General features: G+C 55.9%; 1 long non-coding RNA gene across 1 annotated transcript; it reads right to left on the bottom strand.

Moving 5' to 3' along the window:
• Positions 1-1,137: 1,137 nt before the first annotated feature.
• On the bottom strand, positions 1,138-4,383 carry LOC138844791 (uncharacterized). Its single transcript, XR_011381193.1, has 3 exons — positions 4,249-4,383; positions 3,863-3,994; positions 1,138-2,713 (listed from the first exon to the last, which is right to left on the bottom strand). It is a non-coding gene; the product is annotated as an uncharacterized lncRNA (long non-coding RNA).
• Positions 4,384-8,488: the final 4,105 nt, after the last annotated feature.

Raw genomic sequence — 8,488 nt, forward strand, 5'->3', positions numbered from 1 at the left:
CAGCCGCACGTCTGCCCCGAGCGTGTGCCTGGCACACACTCAGGGCACAGCTCAGGCACGGAGCCTCGCCAGGACACCCCTGCTCCCCACCCTGGGTGCCTGTGTCCGAGTCCCAGCTCCACTGCCCACCCCAGCCGCCTGCGAATGCAGCTCCCAGCAGGCAGGGGCGCCGAGGCAAGGCGCCGGGTCCCTGACACCCACGCGGGAGACCAGGATTGAGTCCTGGCTCAGCCCCTGCTGGTGCGGGCATTTGAGCGGTGAACCAGCAGATGGGGCATCCTCTCCCTCTCTAACAAGATGAAGAGGTTCTTTATATCTATATTACATAAGAGACGCGTGCGGATGTTCACAGACACACATGCGACACTACACAGAGCAACTTTGCTCAGGATAATCCCACGGTGCACGCCAGGGAGTGGCCAGCGACGCCAGGAAGCAGAGCTCCGTGGGGACCAGCGCTGGGCGCGATCTGAGGGCAGTGAGCACCGAGGAGCCATGGCCACAGCCAGCGTCACGGCCGTGGCTCGACTAGAGGACACACAAAGGCACGTGCTCGGGCACTGCGAACTGGGGCTGCTCCTGCCACGTGCTCATCGTGCGGATTCTTAATCACACATAGAAAGCGGACCAAGAGCCCCAACCTGAGAGAAGGCCCCTGGCGTCCAGGTCTGGGTAGGGGGTGCTACATTGCGGAAGGAAAGCCCAGTGTCACGAAGTATAACCAGCACCCTCAGAGACAGCGGCAGAACCCTGGCTTGGGCCAGCGGGTTTTCTTCCACTGCGTCTTCACTTGTGTGCTCACCTGGAGGTCACGGTTGGAGCTCTTGGCCTCCTCGTGTCTCTGGGCCTCCCACAATGCTTCCAGTCAGGAGTTTGCCATGGCCTGGTTGCACCTGCCTGGCGGGGGGTGGGCTCTGTGCCCAGCATGGACTGTGTGACTTCCGTCTGCCCAGTGGCCCCATTTTTGAAGTGAAATGTACCTGCCTCACAGGAGTATGGTGCAGACCGGCACAGAAGGTGATGAGGCCTCAGCCCTCGTGCCCGGCCAAGCAAGCATAGAGCCAGCTTGGCGCTGAGCAGTCGGCGTGGCGCCTGCGGGGCCAGCTCGGCACTGAGCAGTCAGCGTGGCGCCGGTCAGTGCTGGCCTTTGCCACAGAGCTTGGCACAGCCCCGCACGTCATCCTGTGGGTCACAGAGCACTCGCGTCAGCTGGTTGCCTCTGATGATCGCACGACTGATAAACAAAATTGAATTAAAGCTCACACATACGCTATGTCCCAGAGTCAGCTTCTGAGGTCACTAATTGGAATATTTACGCTTACCCTTGGGTAATCTTTTACGGCTTATAAAACGTGAGAGAGCTTCATAAAGGTCGTGGGAAAATGGAGGTAACATTTACGCTTGTTTTGGTACAGAAAGTGCTGCCGTCCAGCTGACGTTTCCACGAAGTGCCTTTCCCGTGAACGTGTCGCAGAAATCCTCGGGTAGCGCTTCCCTCGCTATTCCGGGTTTTCAGAATGGCTCGAGTGGGACCCGGTGCCCTGGTTCCCGAGCGCCCTCAGGCCCAGCCCAGGCCCAGCACAGTCTGAGCTGCGGTTTGGCTCTGCACAGACGACTGCCACGGAGCTCACGCTGCCTCCCCGTGGTCTCCGCGGGCTGAACTCCAGGTCTGCAGAGCCCCTGTTTGCATCGCTGTCTCCAGCACCCCCGGCCCCCCGGCCAGGGGTCATCACCCGTGCAGGGGGTCTGAAACCCTACTTAGTGAGGAAGACCACTGCCCACGACGTGGCCAGGAAGGCCAGGAGGAGGGGATCTGGTGTAGGAGTGGGACTTCACGGAGAGTCTGGCCTCAGGCAGGTCCTGGGCTGTGACACATCCGGGTCCTTCCTGCCCCTTGTCAAGCTCTGCTGAAATACCACACGTGGCACCAGGGCCCACGGCCCACCTCAGAGGCAGGAGAGCCACGGAGCAAACGCACGTGAAGAGCAGCTGTGGCCAGGAGCCTCCCCCAGCGTCCCTTCCAGGGACAGCTCCCGCCCAAGGCGAGCGCCCAGCTCCGCTGCGGCAGGAGTGGCGTCCTTCAGCTCCCTCTGCCCGGGACAGGGAAGGAGGGTCGGCTGTGGTCTCCCTGTCTGCCGTGTGGAGGGTGCCCCGTCCCTGGTTGGCCTTGCAGATCGCCCCGTGAGTGGTTGGCGCTCCGCGAGGTCTGGGAGTAAAGCAAGGGTCCACGCATGAGGCTTAGGAATGACCCGAGGCTCTGAGAACACGCGGGGCTCCGTCTCGGGCAGACAGGACGCGGGCGGCTGGGGGCCGCGTGTCTCCAGGGAACTGCGCTCCATCCCGGCCAGGTGGACTTTCTCAGTATGGATTTGATTCTGCTCCCTGGAATAAGCAAAGCTGAGACGGAGCGTCTGGGTGTCCGCAAGGACTCCACAGAGTGTGGGGAACGCAGAGGCGGAGCTGGGGCTGAGGGCGGAGCCTGTGGAGGCCCCGACAGGAGTGGGCGCCTGTCCCTCTCTGCCCAGGTACAACACGGCAGCGGCTGGGACACCTGCGTCCCGCATCAGTGCCTGGGTCCCACACTCACCTCCACCCCAACTGCCTGCCGGCGTGGACCTGGTGGGCAGTGGATTCTTAGCATCCATGTGGGAGATCCGGCCTGAATCTCTGGTTCGCAGCTTCAGCCAGGACCAGCCCCGGCCTTTGTGGCCATCTGGGGAGTGAATCGGTGGATGGGAACACTTGTGCGTTCTCTCTCTCTCTCTCTCTCTCTCTCCCCCTCTCTCTCCCTCTCTTCCTCTCTCCCTCTATCTCCCTCTCTCCCTCTCTTTTTCTCTCCCTCTCTCTCTCTCTCCCTCTCTCTCTCTCCCCCCCACCACCACCTGTCGCTGTCCCCTGTGCAACCTGCACTCCCCGTGAACCCTGCATATCCATCATATACCACATCACATGCTCAAACACGTGGACTCATAAAATAGGCAGTATCCACGCAAGGAAGCCTAACTTCTTAAGATATAAACACATGCGTATGCGTACACCCGGGTTAGCCTGGTTTCCTAAGCATTTTGAAAACTAATTAATTTATTTTTTAAAAAGATCTATTCATTTATTTGCAAGACCAAGTGACAGAGAGAGAGAAGGGGAGAGACAGAGATCTTCCATCCACAGATTCACTCCCCAAATGGCCGAAAAATTGAGGCGGGATGAAGCTAACGCCAGGAGGCCGCAGCTCCATCTGGGCCTCCCTTGTGGGCGGCAGGGACTCGGCGCCGGAGCCGTCACCTCCTCTGCGGTGCAGTGGTGGGAGGCTGCGCTGGAGGGGGAGCCGTGCCGATTCGCATGGACACGGTGAGGGTGTGGTCCTCTCATGTGCACCACAGCACCGTCCCGAAAGCCACTCAAGGCAAACACATCGGTGCCTGCAGACACTGGCCAAGCGACCGGCTGGCCGCGAGGACCAGGCTGGCCTCCTGCAGGGACAGCAGCTCGCTGGCCCGCACAGCACCTGACCATACACGGAGCCTGGCATGACACAGCCACTGAGCCGGAGGACGTTCAGCCCCGCCACCAAGCACGGCGGCCGGGCGCTGCCACCAGAGCCCCACGACGCTGCTTTCTCTTGGCCGGTCAGGAGGAGGTCCGCCGGAGGCCAGGTCCCTGTGCACCCCAGGGAAACACTGAGACCAGAAGGAAGTCTAAAACTCTATTAGGAAATCTGCTCCTACTGGTGGGTGCTTCCATCCTAGGGTGCGTCCTGGACTCCCAGAGGGTCCGGGTGCCCCCGCGCTGGGCCCCTGCTGAGCACCCCACGCCAGGGACCTCACTGCCCCGTCCAGGCGGTGCCTTCTTCCGGAGGCCTTACCCACACCTGGCAGCCATGTCCCTCTCTGGGCTTGACCGTCTCCGTGTAACCTGGAGTCAGCAGCCGCGCTCAGCTTGGAGGACGCTGTGAGCTGTGAGAGGCGTCCGCGTGTGCGAACCCTCGGAAGACCGCCTGGCAGCAAGCAAGGGCATTGAGGCGTCTGCTCTGGGCGCGAGGGTTGGGTCCACGCGCAGAAACCAGGCCCGCCTCGCTGGCCCCGGCCACTGCCCTCCCTCGCCTGCTCCTTCCTCTGCCCCCCTACACTCTCTCTATTTCCCGCAAGGAAGGCAGAGTAGCTCAGAGTCGCCGGGAGACTACCTCCTCCAGAAACAAAGCAACCTGCTGCCCATGGCCCCGAAAGACAGCGCCGTGGGGGCCTGACTCACTCAGTCCTGCGTGACGCCACCAGCTACCTCCTGGGCTCCGCACCCTAGCTCTCTGTGTGTTTCTGCCTCTGGGCCTTTGAAAGCCCCGCCTTCCTGGCCTGGGAACTCTCCCTGAACAAGCCCATGAGGTCCATCCCGTCCCCCGGTCTCTGTGACATGGTCCAGCCCCTCCCCCGTCTCTGACATGGTCCAGCCCCTCCCCCACTCTCTGTGACATGGTCCATCCCGTCCCCACATCTCTGCCACATGGTCCATCCCCTCCCCCGGTCTCTGACATGGTCCAGCCCCTCCCCCGGTCTCTGTGACATGGTTCAGCCCCCTCTCCCCGTCTGTGTGAAGGGTCCAGCCCCTCCCTCTAGTCTTTAGCCAAACATCATTGCTATCACATGGGATGGTTTTAAACACCGTCTTTAACACAGAACCCCAGTCTGCCTGGATCTGGCTCTGTGTTTATTGAGAATATTTCGTGTAACATGCATGTCACATTTATTAGCTTGGTTTGAAATTGTAGATACCAAAGACCAGCGTTCCTGCTGTGTTTATTATTGTCGTGTGCGCGGATCCTCGGATGCCAACAAAATACCTGGCACTAAGTGGGCACGGAAGAAGTGTTTGTTACGTGGAGGAAAATCAATCTTGGCTTAATTTTAGAAACTATGTTAATAGCTTCCCGTGTTAGCAGATTAAAAGGGAAAATTCTTGTGATCTCATGACAAGAAGGGGAAATAATTTGATACAATTTAGCAACGTTTACAACAATAATGATAAATCCCGTATCTCACACGGAGTAAAAGGACATTCCCTTAACCTGATAAAGTCACCCCCAGAAACTCATCAGATTTCAGCACCAACTTGGAAACCCAGCTTTACACAGAAGCAGAGAGGCACAGTGAAGACCACTTCCAGGCAGTGTTTGTTCATAGGCCCAGCTGGTGAAGCCAGAAAAAATTAACCAAATAAATACTTGTCATACGTGGGCCAAAAAATGTCGGTTCAAGAATAATATTAATACCTAAGTAAGAGACGCTCGGGAACCCGTAGAATCACTAAAATCAATCACCAACATGTGTAACTAACTTTCCAAACATCAGACCAGAATATACAACAGAGATTTTTATTTATTTATTTGAAAAGGCAGAGTTTTACAGAGAAAGAAGGAGAGAGAGAGAGAGAATCTTCTATCCGCTGGTTCACTTCCCACGTAGCCACAATGCCCAAGACTGGGCCGGGCTGAAGCCAGGAGCCAGTACCTTCATCCCAGTCTCTCAAGTGGGTGCAGGGCCCAGGCACTGGGGCCACCCTCCATGGCTTTGCTCAGGCCACTAGCAGGAACTGGACCAGAAGTGGAGCTTGGGCCGGCACTGTGGTGTAGCGGGTAGAGCCACCAGCGGCAGTGCCGGCATCCCATATGGGCTCTGGTGCGGTTCCAGCTGCTCCACTGCCAATCCAGCTCTCTGATATGGCCTGGGAAAGCACTGGAGGACACCTAAGGGCTTGGGTCCCTGCAACCGTATGGGAGACCCATCCTGGCTTCGATTGGCCCAGCCCCAGACATTGTGGCCATTTGGGGAAGTGAACCAGTGGATAAAAGACCTCTCTCTCTCTCTCTCTCTCTCTCTCGCCTCTGCCTCCTGTAACTCTGCCTTTCAAATAAATAAATAAAGTGGAGCAGCCAGGACATGAACCAACACCCATGTGAGATGCCAGGATGACAGGTGGCAGCTTAACCTGCTGAGCCACAGGGCCTGCCCCACGAAGCATGTCCTTATACACTCCCAATATACAGCTGCAAAGTGCAATTGTAATGAAGCCTTTATGTTGCCAGAATATTAACAACTGAATAACCTTGAGACAAATCCAGCGGCAGAGACACAAGGAGAAGCGACACATCGTCACACAGTGGCGTGGAGGAGGGTCAACGTAGCTGGCTTGTAATGGCTTTGCTCATTCTCATGGAAACAAAATTATCGTCACATTCATCTGTAAAGTGTGATATCATCGTGGCCCCCATCAGACAGCTATGAGCAGGTTTTTCAACGAAACGAGCGAAGAGTAGGCAGTCGGTAAGCCGACATCACCCAGGAGACGTGAGTGCTGCCCAGCACAGAAAACCGGAAAGGGTCACTAACTGTCCACACCGCCTGAGAGCAACATCCACAGGAAGATAAGGGAGACGGCGCAGCGTGCACATGCTGTGCGTCAGCCGGAAACCCACACACGTGTGCACACGTGTGCTCCGTCTCTTAGAGCCGTCACATCGGGCCACCGCTGTTGGGCCTCCCCTGCGTCCAGGTGTGGTCACCTTCAGGGCAGGGCTTCCAGCAATTGCACCCCTCAGGAATACAGTGGGGAGCTCTCTGGCGTGTGCACCTGCAGGTACACACCGCGTGCTCACAGTGAAAGAGCAGGGTGGAAAGCAGACCACGCCTGGACGGGGCACTGGGTCACGCTAACTTCACGTTCAACTGAACAAACGGTGCGTGTCCGTGAAAGCAGATCAGCCAGACGGCAGAATCATCACACAGGGGCCTGCGAACAGACCACTGCCTGGACGCACCCTTCCACAGAATAGCACTACTCACAGCCCATTGCTCATAGAAATGCAAGTAATGTACGTACAACGTGTAATGGCCCAAGAACACGATAAAATTCAAAGTGACTGTCATTGGCAGAAATACGTCTCACCATACTCACAGCATAAAGGAAACACGTGTTTGTGCTTATAGGTGAAGAGAAAGCAGTTATAAGCATCAGTACTGGGCTGGGGTTATGGTGCAGACAATAACGCCACCACCTGCAGTGCCGGCACCCCATATGGGCACCCGTTCAAGTCTCGGCTCCTCCACTCCTGACCCAGCTCTCTGCTGTGGCCTGGGAAAGCAGTAGAAGATGACCCAAGTGCTTGGGCCCCTGCACCTGCGTGGGAGACCTGGAATAAGCTCCTGGCTCCTGGCTTCAGATCGGCCCAGCTCCTGCTGTTGCAGCCAACTGTGATGTGAATCAGCGGATAGAAGACCTCTCTCTCTCTCTCTCTCTCTACCCCCCCCGCCTCTGCCTCTCTCTGACTCTGCCTTTCAAGTAAATAAATAAATCTTTTTAAAAAGTTTCAGCACCTATGAGTGATAAAGACGTCGACAAAACGGGGACTTCCTCAACCATGGAAAATGAACCCAATCCTGCCACGTGTCTTTACCAGCGTCCAGGGAGGACTTAAGTAACGCCACATGCGGGCCCTTCAGAAAGTTCCTGGAAGATACATAGTGTGAGAAGCCTGCGCACGGACTGCAAACTGTTCACGCCAAAGTGAACTTATCTTCTAATTCCAACCTCCATGAGCCTTTTGAAGCGTCGTTGTCAGTAAGACAACAAAGTGGAGGCCACAGCTGGACGGAAGTTAAGCCGTCTTACTTGCTGGGAGCAGGCATCTCACCTGGGGACCCGCGTCAGCGCCTGCGTCCACCCCAGGGCAGCCCGAACGCGGCTTCCTGCTGATGAGCACACAGAAGTCAGCGCAGGTGACAGTGACAGTGACAGTGCAGGTGCTTAGGTCTCAGCCACCCGCGTGAGGGACCTGGATTCTGTCCCCAGCTCCCGGCTGGCTCCAGCCTCAGCCCAGTCCCAGCCACTGTGGGCTTTGGAGAAGTGAACCAGCAGATGGAAGCTCCCTCTCTCTCTCTCTCTCTCTCTACCTCTCAAATAAACAAAATAATTAAATATAATGAGTATAGAAAAATCTAAAAATCTACAAAAGTGTTACTGTAATATATGAATTTATGTGGGTGAGTAGGATGCAAAAGTCAGTATATAAAATTAATTGTTTTGTTTACTAACAACAATTCTTCGTGCAATGTATGCCAACAGTGGAATCAACAAAACATAGAACAGCTAAGGCTAAGTTTAGCAAAATACATACAAGACTTGAACAGTGGAAATTACCTAATATTATTAAAATAAACCCAAATAAGCAGAGAGAAGCCTTGTCCACGTATTAGAAGACTCCACGTCATTAAGCTATCATTTGCGTTCCCAAATGGATTCATTGATCCAGAGATCCCACACAACCCGGGACACAGGAACACAGCTGTTGTTCTGAGCACTGCTATGCAGGTGGACAAGACGACTCTGGGACACGTGTGGACATGTGTGGGAAAAGACCACACAGCGGCCAAAGCAGCCGTGAAGGAGATCAAAGTCGGAAGACAGACAGAATCGGATTTCTAAACTTGTAATAAAAAATTCT

The sequence above is a fragment of the Oryctolagus cuniculus genome, chromosome 12, assembly GCF_964237555.1.
Source record: "Oryctolagus cuniculus chromosome 12, mOryCun1.1, whole genome shotgun sequence".
In the NCBI taxonomy this organism is placed as follows: domain Eukaryota; kingdom Metazoa; phylum Chordata; class Mammalia; order Lagomorpha; family Leporidae; genus Oryctolagus; species Oryctolagus cuniculus.